Here is a 13,580-nt window from a genome sequence, read left to right as displayed (position 1 = left end):
AAATCACCTGTATCTGGAGCTACTACATGTTTGACTTCATGAGCCTGAGTTTTACTTATATAGAATTTAACTACTTGTGGATTTAATGAGTGCCTAATTTGCTTGATTCATTTATTGCATACATTCCTCCACAAGCTTACAAAAGGTTGCATTAAATCCAGTGCAATTACTCAGTGCCAGATTCATCCAATAGGAATCATGCCCAGAGATGTATGTGAAAAGCTTGACATTGATTTTACTGGTTTCTAAGAGGTTTGCATTGTCTTAAATCTGTAGTCAGCGAGAGGTAGTTTGTACTTCTGCCATAATATGGGATCTAGATAATGGAGCAGTGCCTATAAACACTTGTAGATGAGACACTCAAAATGTATAATCTACTTCTGGACAAAATTTTGAGACAATTTCTCTTTTCCCAAACTTGTCTAGCTGCACAGCCTATGCAAGCTTAAATATGATTTTAAAATGGGAGAAATCTTTTACTCTGCTTAACCAGAGACTATTAAAGACACAGAAATGCATAAGACTCGTTTACATTAGAAAGTTGTTTCCAGTTAATTTTTTCTGTTTGTGTACCAAAGGACTGTTCCTTGGTCAGCAGTTGCCTGCCTTTTTGCTTTCCCAGCTCACTTTGCTTCCTTTTGAAATCATTTTCTATATCTCTTTACATATGCCATTGCAAGGCAGAGGCAACACTACTAGCTATAAAATATTATTTCAGTATCAGAAAACCTATCCTACAAAAAGGCACCAGAGACCCGAGAGACACAATAGAGGAAGCAGCACATCGATTAACAAAGACCTTTATTCCTAAAGCTTCGTGCATAGATACAGGATGCAGATGTCAAACTGAGAGCTCTTCTGCTCCTTGGCAGAGCATTGCTAACCAGTAGCAGACTATAGGCAATGGCATATGATACATGGCAACCTACTGATAGGTAGTTGAACTCAGAGTACTTAATAGATTTCTTGCTATGGAGGAGTGCACTGTTATGTGAATGCTGTTCTGTCCACTTCTTCTCCCCAACTGTCTGCATCTCATAAGACCTGGCAAAGTTCAACTTTCTAAGGAAGATTGACAGGTGATATTTTCAATTTTTTGAGTTACCAACAGGATCTGCATTCCTCTACTTCCTGAAGTATTCATAAGTAGAAAGAGGTATTTCCTTATGGTGCAGGAAAGCCTAGGTGGTAACAGTGGAAATGATAACATTGCAGTTTAGCAAGGCCCAAAAGAACAGTGATACCAGACCCTACAGAAACTCTCTGCTATAAAGAATAGTACTTTTGCTCCATTAATCTCAGTGGGTGTACAATGTTTTTCTTAGAAACATCCTGTGACCCCATAATTTCTCTAGCATTACTGGATGCTGGATAGCTATATAATTATATCTTAATGGATGTGTGAAAGATGGATGGAACAAAGGATGAACCTATTATCAATGGTGGAAGCAGATAAGTAGTGTGTGACCTATGTGTTTGGTACTTGCTGGGCTTTGCACAACCTTTCTGAAACAAGGTGAAAGAATGTCACCAAAAAGTGGTAGGGGAAAGTAAATAGACTCTTAAGGAAGAGTCAGAGAAGTGGCCTCTATAAAACCTTCCAACTGATCAGGAGCATGAGCTAAAAAATTCACTGTGCACTTCTTTTAGGGTTTGTGTTTGTCTTCAAATTACTTTTACGTGACTTTTTTAAGGTAGCATGCTTCTCAAAAGGATTTATTGCTGCTTTCTATGAGGATTTGTCCATACTTCATGCAAGCCTTTTGTGAAATTTTCAGATGATTTTATGACATATTTTAAATTATTTTTAATAAACCATAAACTGCATTGTAAGCTGGAAAGAAAATTCTTAGTGAACATAAAACAGTGTTCATTTTAAAGCAATTGCCAATAAAAAGGGAATGAAAGGAATGGGAAAGCAACAAGCTGGGTCTCTGGTTTGGACTGCAGGGCCTTTTTCTTGGAACTGAGAAAAATAAAAAAAGTTCTTTGAGGCCTTAGAGGGTTTCAAAGGTCGCAAGAAAAAGTTTTATCATGGTACGTATATAACAAAATTATTATTTGCCTTTCAGTTTCACCCAAGAGCTGTGCTTCTCGTCTCTTTCCTCTGTTCACATCTTTTCACAGTTCCAGAAAAAATCAATCATCTTCCTTCCACTGCTCTACCTTTTTCTCTCTATCAAAGTGCTCTGATGAAGTTACCAAGCACTGCTGTCTGCCCCTTCTTCTCCATAAAGATTCTCTGGATGTTTCTGCAGTAAGAAAATCCCCATACCTGAGATTCATGTCACATTGTGCCCTAAGAGGAAGACTGGGAGAACACTGATGCAGTAGTTGTTCCAAGCCCATTATCTTTGCCAGCAGGGATAACAGTCCGTATTTTTGTCATATTTTGTATTTGCATTCTCAGAGGACCTGTCACATTGTAAGGAAGACTGGTAAGGAAAAAATGTTTTAATACTTGCTGTCCTATTTATAGTAGGACCTTTATGATGATGTAAAGATATGAAATATTATGACAGAGCCCTGTACTTGTGTGTGGTGAGAGAACTGCCTGATCTGAAAGTTAAAAAAAAAAGGAAAAAAAGAGAGAGGGAAAATCACTTTAATGCAACAGTTAAAGTGCAAACTAGAAAGAAATGTTGTGCTAAATTTCTGGGGATAGTCCCTTAGAGGTGATATAGAAGCAGAAATGCATACAAAACAAGACCACTCTTTGCCCCAAGTTATTATTTTACAACACTTCCACAGAATTAATAGAAAACCACCATAATTGCATTGAACCTCAGGGAGCTGTCCAAGAATTCCTTTATATTGCCTTAAAGTCCGTATGCATTTTGAAATTTCTTTATAGCCTGGGTTTGGCAATTTACCTCATATAATCTCTATATACTTAAAAGCTGAGCATATAAATGAAACCCAGAACCAAATTATTTTCCCTATGAGCTTTGGGGTTATTTTTTCTTTCCCTGTTGTTTTCATGCTTCCCATGAACTGGTGGTCATTGTTAGCCCAAATGATGCCATCACCTTGTCTGCAAATAGCTAAAGGACAGCAATCAGGGTAGGAGAGAAAATATTAAACAGTAGAGGAAGGTATCAGACATTCAGCCTGATATATTTGGCCAATTTGAAAACCAAGATATTCAAAGAAGCATCCTGTACAGAACTACTCAGTCCTTAGGAATGATCACCATTTTAAATACTCTGGGGAAAGAGAATTATTACAAGACATTTAGTGAGTAGCCAAATATGGTGATGCCTTGATAATTCCTTAGAAAATTCCCTCTAGAGTCCAGTGTTATACAGAAAGAAATTTCTTCTCTAGTTCCATCAGTTTCTCCTTCTTCTGTTCAGGTAACCAAGGTGTGCAGCATGTTCCTGAGTTGCTTTGGGTAAAAGCGAGCTATCTACATTACATCCCCTAATTGGTATCTGTGGGATGTCTACCTTATGTCAGAGGTTAGTTGGTTGCTCTTCTTGCAACATGATGGCTCGCCAACTTGGAGAGCACCTGCAAAGCTCTCCTCAGGGTCCAGACATTTCTAAACACCCTGTCAGAGATGTGATTTTGGCTGAAGACCAAGTGGGAATATGAGTGAGTCCCTTCTCTTTCATCCAGTCGGAGCTCTAAGGTTTCCAGGTCAGCGGTGTACAGACAAGTCTGTATAAACTCTTCTCCCTCAGGTAAAGAGGAAGTCCAAAGTCAGCTCTGAATTATGCAGAAGCGTGGATCTACTGTGCCATACAATGGCTTCAGTATAATCGGTGTGTGACGTGAGCAGTGTGAACTTGCTACAGGCTAGAAAATGAAATGGGCATGGTTGGCTGCCTTAAAGCATTTAAAAAGAAAAGGGACATCCAATTAAGATGTTCTCCAGCAGTAGGGGCACATCAGTAAACAGTTGTGTTTGTTCTCCTACTCAGTTAAGCCACATGGTACACCTGCATGAGGACAGCCAGAGGCAGAAGAGCTGGTTTAAAATACTGATGTTCCTTCATTTGTTACAAAAATGTGTACTCCAAATGTCTGTAAATTTACTTTCAATGACAGTGAAATAATGAATACTGAGACCTTAGATGACTCCAGGTAAAATCTTTTGAATTATGGATGCTATGAATTTTACTCAGGGGGGAGTAAAAAAAACCCCAAACTATCAAGCTAACCTGAAATAATTTAATGAGCAGGCAAAGCCTAGGAGGGATCTGTTTTGTGATGGAATGCTTTTCCCTAAAGATTTCTTTTTCTTGCCTCCAGTGTCTGAATCTGAAGTGTCCCTACTGCTCTCTCATACTTATAGAGAGGATTTATAAAAAGAAAAATGTTTCTGATTTGAGCTAGGTAGAAGTCACAGAATTTTCCTATTTCCATGTGCCAGGGTAGTCATCTGGATTTTCTTGAGCAATTCCAATTATTTTGAGTTATTTTTCATTACATGTAAGAAAAATTTATGGTACATTACAGTAAATTCATATCCAATATATTCTTTCTTGATATAGGATTTTATGACTTTTCTATTTCAACTTTTTTCTTTTTTTCCCTACTACATCATTTCTCTTTGTCTTTTATTCAGAAACCTAACCTTTTCATTATCACATAACAAGTTGGTGCACGCATATATGTTACCTTGTGTGAACACAACATCAGTTGTACATATACAGAATCAGGACTTTGGGAACTGATCCTAAAGCCTGAGTTTCCATCTCATTGGTCTAGAATACTGATTCTTCAGTCTCAGGAAACTAAATTATTTCTAAGTACAAATATCCAGTTCAACACTTCCCACTGATAAAAAGTATGACCAATTTGTTAGGAAAAGCAGCTTCTTTCAGTGTAAAATTCAAGTGCAAAAACTCCAAAGCACTCAGAAAACTCATCCAAGAAAGACATTTCCCCATGCTTGAGGAAGTTAGAGGCATTTGTTTTCAAGATACCCAGTTACTCTTTTATGGATAGCCTTTTATGAGGGCTGCCAAGAGCAGAATGGGAAGGCTAGTTTTCCACAGTGTATTCTCATCATTTCTTACTTTTCAGTAAGAAGGTTGTTCTGCTGTGACAGTTATTTCTTGGGGAGTAGTTTTGTAGCAAATATTAAGCCATAGAGATACATGTTCTATTAAGTGAAACATCTAATTACTGTTGATTTGATACCTTATATATAGGTTGATAACATTTATTTCAAAACCAACTCCTTAATCTTTGGTCAAATTTAAATTACAAGTAACAAGAATGTGTCGTTATTATTACTAATAATATTATTTCAGCAGAAATTAGCTGATGCATATAATGAAAAGAACAGAATGAACAATGCTATTATCATTAAAGCAAAATACAATCTATTCTTCATGATAAAGTTCAGGTTTGAGAGAAGAAAGAAATTCTAATACAGGAGTTAATTATACAAGAAAGCAAGTTCTATTGTTTCAGTGATACTCTATAAGGGGCTTAGAAGAACTATGAACTCATATATGCAATAACAAACAAAAGAAATTTGTCTTCATCAGGAAGCTGATTGACAGTATATCCAGTCCTCAGTATATAACAATGTGAAGAGCATTTGCTTTGCATTCTCTCAGCTTTTAAGGGTCTTTTCTTTAACTTCTCTCTGCAAATGTGAGGGACAGAAATATTTTTTCCAAATGAAAACAAAGACTCTCATATATTCATAGGACTCTAGAAGCTTAGGTTTTTAAAAAATATATTAAATTTTTATAGTACTGCTTGTACTACTTTGCTAAGCTAAAATCTTTGTGAAAATTAAACTCAAAATACCAGGAATGAGGAACCAAAATTATGAATGAAGTAAAACTTTGTTTCTAGTTAGGAACTATTATTACCTATAGACTACATTGTACTGCTTCTTACTGGAACACAGTATTTCTCACTACTTGTACCTTTAACAACATTTATTCCATTGAGGTTGCAATTTTCCATGGTCGGTGTGTATTTCTGTAATTCCCTTATTCTCCTTAGCTCAGGATAGACCCATTTCTAAAAAAAGAGTCTGTCGTCAGCTAAAACTGGTTAAGAATTCTCATAGAATCATAGAATAGTTAGGGTTGGAAAAGACCTTAAGATCATCAAGTTCCAACCCCCCTGCTATGGGCAGGGACACCTCACATTAAACCATATTACCCAAGGCCTCGTCCAACCTGGCCTTGAACACTGCCAGGGATGGAGCATTCACAACCTCCTTGGGCAACCCATTCCAGTGCCTCACCACCCTCACAGGAAAGAATTTCTTCCTTATATCCAATCTAAACTTCCCCTGCTTAAGTTTGAACCCCATTACCCCTTGTCCTGTCACTACAGTCCCTAATGAAGAGTCCATCCCCAGCATCCCTACAGGCCCCTATAGGAAGGCTGCTATGAGATACTGGAAGGCTGCTATGCCTTCCAGTGCCTTTCTTTCGAATTGCTGTAGTCCATGGCACAGCAAAGCTGAGTTTTCCAGTCACAGGGTTCCCAGATCAGGCACTCATCTTCTATACTAAATCTAAGTGGTCTAGACACAGCTATTTAGATAAAACCTTCACAGCTTCCCACAGCACTGCCTTCTACAGAACCCAGTCCACAGTCATATTGCAATAACATCTTCTGATCAGCAGTAGCACAATATTTTGAATGCGTATGAGACATGGTCTGACATACATTTAGGTATAAGATTGCCTTTAGAGGGGAAATACGTGCCCAGTTTTTCTCAGCACAATTGGAATTAGTTTAAACGTGCAGAAAATTTATATTCAAAGCAGAAGTCACTTCAGATTTTAAGAACCATTTTCTGAGGACCTCAGCATGGGACTTAGTTGCCAAAAATGTCAGTTAGCTGGCTAAAGCTTTTATTGAGACAACATTTTCTCATCATACCCTGAGTAATATGGGTATACTCACATCTGGGCCATTTAGCGTTGCACCCTTAACTGTGTATTTCCAGCTATCTGGGGCTTGCTTTCACAATCTCAGTGCTTTTATAACGCAGAGGGTTTTTTATATTTATTTATTTAACAGGCACTTAAATCTTCCAAAGGTATTAGCCAACAATGGACTTCTGTTGGAGAAGTGAGCAGCGCTGAAAGACCACACTGAATAGCCTAAAAGCAGGAAGTTCATATTCATCCAGAATAAAGAAGTCATTAAAAATATCTAACCAATTGTCTTCACAGGGAGCAGATGAGTTGAATTAAAGGATGAAAAAAAGGATCAACGTTTCTGAAAGCTGTAGAAAACTGTCCAACCTGGGTTAGGTTTATTGAGCTATTAAGCAGATAAGAGGCCATAATGGATTTTATTTCTAGGAAATAAGCATAGCATGATGAATAGTAAAGAATGATGGCCAATATTTGAGAGAAAAACAATCTAGAAAAGGTATTTGAGATGCACAAATACAGCTGTTAAACAGGTAGTGCCATAAATGTATTGGATTTTGAAACCCTTAGACTGAAAACAAATAGCAAAGGGATCCAGCAACAAATGCAAAATATCGTAGACCATGGTAGGATAAAGTATTTGATGTGAAAGAAAAATACCCCCACTTCAGTGGAAATAAGGCCCAGTTGCTTTTTTCAACACAAATAATGAGAGAAAAGTCTCATCATGGTGTTTTGACAGATGCATTTTAAAAGCCTTATAATCGGATATTAAATTAATCCCTAAAGGTAGACTACATTTTCCATGTATTTTTCACCTGCCTCCATTGCTCTTCAAACATTTTACAGGGGATAATAGGGACCACATTAACCATATTACAGGCAAAATAATGCCTACAAGTGAAAATCTCTCTTGTTCACAAAACACATTAATTCAAAGTGTACTATTTCTGAACCACTGCTACACTCATAGCTCAGACTCTTCTAACTTTATTTACCACTATTCTTTTTACCATAAAATATCTTGAAGTACATGAGGAGAAAACCAAAAAGACTCCAGTGAGAGTCATTGCCAACAGTAAGAGAGCTGTAAAACCAACAACGAAGAGACTGGTAGGACCTGTCCTCCTTTGAGTTAGTGCAGCACTGTTTTCAGATGCAGGCATAGCAGTGATTGTTCAATAAGGCTGTTCTGCACCCCAAAATCAGTCTATTCCAGACTTCAGCATTCCTCCCTTTGCTGTCTTAGCCCAGGCATGCTGCAGAAAAGGGAGGACACAGTTGTGTGCAGCTGCTGATGCTCGCTGTTAGCACTGTGCACTGCATGAAATTCTGCCATATAACTGCTTCTTCTTCCTAGTATAATCCCTCCTGCAAAGATTTCCCCTATTTCCCCTCTTCAAATATTTTCCAGTTTGCAGAACCCCTGTCTAATCACCTGGTTAGATTTTATAGTCCACTTCAGCATTCAAGGCCTCCAGTCCTGGTTGTTCTTTGATGAACTTCCTCCACTTTGTCATCATCATATTTCATAAGCACATTTCTTAATCCACATTCCTATAAGCAAAATAATGGAGAACAGAAAAGCTTGAACAAAAGAAAAAGAATCCTGCTAGCAGCAAAAGCAGGCATGCAGCTCCTACTCACCTGACATTTGAAAAAGAATGCTCAAGAAATGTGGTATTTCACTCATTTCACTCTCAGCACAGAAGCAGCAGCAGCAAAATTACTTTGAGAAGCCTAGCTCTTGCACTGGTATGTGTCCTTTCATCTGGAAGTCTTCTTTCAACCTGGAGTTGGAGCCCAAACTTGAATTTTTGTTTAGTTTGGATTAATGTCTTAGGTCTTCACACACACAGAAACTGCTATCACTGACCATTGTTGAGCTACGAGAAATTATCAAAATCAATAATTATCCAAAATAAAATCCTGTGCTTCCTCAGGACAAAGAAGGGTAATTTTGGCCCAGCTGATGGAATAGTACCTTAGCTAGATGCATTTCTCTTCACACTTCCTGACCCTCTCCTATATGGAGAGGAAGATGGCAAAAGACAGGTATCAGAAAACCTTAATGCCATCATGTCTGAGGAAATAGTTTTCAGAGCATGCAGCCTATGAAATGCTTTGCCACAAAGTACTGTAGAGAAGATAAAGAGTTTAAAAGAGGGCTGTTGAGTTATATGCATGCAATTTAGTAACTCTGACATGAAAATATAAGGAGTTAGAAGATGAGCCACTAGGAGGAAGGCTAGAAGGAAATGATCCAATAATCAATAAAGCTAGGCAAAAACATCTTCTGCAGATGGTTTCACAGAGCTTCACATGAGTTTGCTGGAGAGATTGGTTTCTATCTTTCTCCCTTATCATCACCTATAAACACCACCTATTAGCATCACCACCTCCAGCCCCACAGTAGGACTATCAGCAGTTATAAGGTAACTTTCCCTGTCTTTCTATAGTTCTAAGGTAGGGACATCTTTTAATCCCCTGGCAGTATGGGCCACCTGTGTCCACTTGAGAAGTGGAAAGAATTCCAAGTATGGAAACACAACTATTCCCATTCGGTTGCAAGACCTTATTGATCCTGTTTGTTCAATTCCCAAAGGCAAAGGAGCAGCTTACAAACAGACAGAAAATCCATTACACTTCTGAAGCTGAAAGAGTTGCTGGCCGCTGTTACAAGGGTTTTCACTGAACCTGTCCTTCCCCAGCTGGGCTCTACCTCATCCAGCTAGCAGAGGGACTGAGAGTGGTGTGCCTAGAGACTGCACACAAAATCCACAATGTATTTGACTTGTATAAACACATACTTGCTGCCTCATCTCCATCAAGTCTGGTCACATTTTAGTGGTATGCAAGTGATTAGGCTCATTTAATTGGTTGTTTTATCAGTTTAGATCTGATACTCTTGTCTGACTCCAAATCTGTATCCGTGTGTCTTCACACAGCTTGCAGTTTATGCACAGAGAAATATCAGGCTCTATTCTACTACAGCTGATTGGGAATGACTGATACAGAGATGATTATGCTTCCAAATCATGACACTTCAAATTACCATTTTCATTCATTCACAAGAGCTATATTCACAGAATGATTGTCATCATCTGACATATTTATCATTGTCAAGCATAGCCTGCTATCTCTTCATCACAGGTTTCCTCTGTTGCTCCCAGGAACTTACACAATGGAGTCATGTCACGTGTCATGAAACGTTTGCTAACCTAGCTGCAAATCAAAAGGACAATAAATAGCATGATTACTTGCTCTTAAAAGTGGCACATTTTTGTTGAGTTTAGAAAACCTATACTTTCACTTGACAGATTTGGGAGGCAGTTTAAATTCTTGTTCTGCTCTGTTTTCTAGTATTGTTTGAATAGTTATTTTAATGATAGGCAAAGAACCCTACTGAAACATAGGAGACTCTGCGCTGGTGTACATTTTCTTCTTTTTATTTTTTATTTTTTATAGGGCACAAAAGAACTATCTACATACCTCCTGCTAAGTCAGTTTGCTTCCTATGGCATATTGCTCTTGCATGTGGTTGAGTGTCTTTTTGGTGATAACATTATTATTATTTAGGGGAGTATTACTATTTAAGGCACAAGTAACTCATGCTGCTGTACTAATTTGTGGATGAATGCTGCATATTTTTAGTATGCATTCAATCATATGTGCTGGGCTGTAATGTTTAAAAATGAATTCATGAAAAGCATGATACAAGACCCATTAAAGACAACAGAAAAACTCCTACTGTTTTTTTTTTTGCCTCCCTGATTTGAAAAGGTTCCCATAATGTCAACATGAAAAGGAAGGAGTTCATTAAAATTATTTCTTTATGTCAGTAACTTCGAGCAGGTAGCCCCTTTCATTAAGGTATGACCTCTATGACTGCTAGTCAGGCAGAATGGTCCAGACAATGGAGAGACTGATAATGTCAAGGTCTTAAAAGTTGTTGTGTTGCCATGTCTTTAGCATGTGATTGATAGGTTTTTAAAACCCAGTGCTGTCTTGGTTCATTCTGTGACCCTACTGAAAGACATTCTGCTCTGCGTTTTGCCAAGCAGCTGACTTGACATTTACAGAACTCCCAAAGGCTGGTGCTTTGCAGGTGTAAGAGCAACATTTTAAACAACTACACTTCAAAGCAGCTTGAAATGGTCTAGTTTTAAAGTACATTTCTTCAAATGTTCACCCTTTCTTCTCCTTTGGGGTAGATCCGAAACAACCATGTAGAAGTCCATTTGCAAATAGGTAGACTGGTAACAAAGCTTGAGTCTGACTGCTGGCACAACTCTTGTTCATTGTTCAGAAAGATCTATACAGCTTTGTACAAATGCCCATGAAGAACAGTTAGGGGTTCATAACTCAGAGGCCTTCCCTCAGAGATGCAAAGGAGAAGGAGTCAGTGGTCTCTATGGCCATTTTTGCAACTTGAATCAATAAGTCAAACTTCCTGGCCGTGACAATCCTGATTTGAAGCCCTGGAGAAACATTGTTGATGGGAGGAATTAACAGTGGGATTTAGGCTTCATTCTGTCGAATTGATTTTGTAAGAATTGGTATGTCAAACCATTTACGCTTGGGCCATTTACAGTAAGTGTCCGTTCCTTCCCTGACTGCCCCGCTGTTTAGGAGCAGGTGGTTGACTCCTTCTGCCTCATGAGCAAAGTCCAGCTCTCCATGAAACATTTCACTCCTATTTTGGACAAGCCAACTGTAATCAAGTCCTTCTCCCTCCCACCTCCTCTTCCAAATCATTTTCAAAAGATCTTTCAGACCTATTTTTCAGACCTTCCTACTCAAAAGTAGAAGGTCTGGAAATGCCTCTTAAATGCTGTTGAATTTGGTCAGTGGATTAAATTTCTTTTAAATGATCACATTGAATGAGGAATAAACAGACTGCATAATAGCGTATGTCTTAGAAAACTAGGGTAAAGATCCAAGGCCTATAATTAAACTTGATTAAGGCCTTTCCAGTAACTCTTGAAAGTGTTGTTGGTTTAAATGCAGTTACCCTTTTTCCATGGCATTAAACAAACAGTCATAGCAAAAGAACTTAGTAATTTAAGAATAAGAGGAGGCCAGAAAGCAACCAAATTATACAAAATTTATAATGTACAAGGAAAATGAGCGCCGAGAATGTGTATTTTTAACTTCAGCACTGCTGTTAGATGATGGGTTTTAATTTTAAGAAACTCTTTTCAAACTTCCTTTAGAACAGAAGCGAGGTTTTACCACTGTGGCAAAAACCATTTATTTTTTTTTTTAAGAAAATACACTGAGAAGGGGGCTGAGGGAATCTCATCTTTATCAAGAGATTATAATTTCAAATTAAGTCTGCATTGTGTGTTACTATAGAAACTCCCATTTTGTGGCATGTTTGTGGGGAAAAAGTCAGAAGTTGCATTTTAATGAAGGCAGATCACACATTAGCTTCCTCAGTAAAGAAAAAAAAAAGATAATAAAAAAAATAGAAGTTTCTATCGGAACATGAATAATTACCCAAAATAAGGTGAGCTAATTAAGGGCATGGAGAAGGGATATTAAATCCTGAAGTGACAATATGTCGTGTTCATTTTTCAACACTAGTCTCCGCCTTACAGATTATGTATTAGATACTGCAGGAGTCTGATGGATTGAGGGGCTTGTTGCCATGGAAATATTTGCTGCTTTGCTGGTATTCCCTACAGAAAGTAAAGGATTTTTTTTCTTCTACTCAGTTAGACAAATTGGCTATATATAGCAAGAGATATTGGAGAACTGAAACAGCAGAATCTGGTGGGGGGAGGCTCCGGGGGTAGGACTGACATTTATAAGAATTATAAGAATAACAATAGACCACATATCGGTGAGGCATAAGGGAGTCTGCTGAAAGAGAGAAAAGAAAGGGAGAAAGGAAGGAAGGAAGGAAGGAAGGGAGGGAGAGAGGAAGGGAGAAAAGAAGGAAAGGAGGGAGAGAGGGAGTAAAGGGAGGGAGGAAGGGAGGATGGGAGGAAGGAAGGAAGGGAGGGAGAGAGGAAGGGAGAAAGGAAGGAAAGGAGGGAGGGAGGGAGTAAAGGGAGGGAGGAAGGGAGGAAGGAAGAAAGGGAGGGAGGAAGGGAGGAAGGAAGAAGGGAAGGAGGGGAGGGAGGTGAGAAAGGGAGAGAGGGAGGAAGGGAGGAGAGAAAAGAAGAGAGGGAGGAGAAAAAAGGAGAGAGGGAAGGAGGGAGGGAGGGAGGGAGGAAGGGAGGGAGGGAGGGAGTGAGGGAGGGAAAGGGAGGGAGGGAGGGAAAGAAGGAAGGAGAGAGGGGAGGAGGGAGGGAGAGAGGGAAGGAAGGAAAGAGAAGAGGGAGGGAGAGGGAAGGAGGGAGGGAGAGAAGGAAGAAAGAATACAGAGGGAGGGAAGGGTGGAGGGAGCAGGGAAGGAAGGAAGAAGGAAAAGGTGCTTAGATCACATATTCATAGTACACCTTGATATTAGGGGCAGGGAGGCCAACAAAGTAGAACAGGTAGCGTTGCCTAAAAGAAAGCTACAGCTGTTCTTGGTTCACTATGCATGAGGTGGTTTATAGCTTCAGGGAGAGTTAAGAGGTAAAAATCTCTAAAGTGGGAAAAAAACAAATAAACAAAAAAAACCAAACAACCACAAAGAAAACAAAACCCAACCAAACACATTAAAAAAAAAAAAAAGAAAAACACAAAAACCCAGAAAAACAATGGACTTGCTTACCACTG

The 13,580-nt window shown here is 38.8% G+C and overlaps 1 protein-coding gene across 4 annotated transcripts in view; it reads left to right on the top strand.

The window, feature by feature from the left end:
- The window catches only part of KCNJ6 (potassium inwardly rectifying channel subfamily J member 6), a 168,550-nt gene that overhangs the window by 53,919 nt on the left and 101,051 nt on the right, over positions 1-13,580 (top strand). The gene's annotated exons all lie outside the window — the stretch shown is intronic.

This window comes from Neopsephotus bourkii, unplaced genomic scaffold, assembly GCF_033783945.1.
Source record: "Neopsephotus bourkii isolate Nb327-2 ecotype Australia unplaced genomic scaffold, CSIRO-AGI_Nbou_v1 NB_962, whole genome shotgun sequence".
In the NCBI taxonomy this organism is placed as follows: domain Eukaryota; kingdom Metazoa; phylum Chordata; class Aves; order Psittaciformes; family Psittacidae; genus Neopsephotus; species Neopsephotus bourkii.
This window is presented reverse-complemented; position numbering and strand designations above follow the sequence as displayed.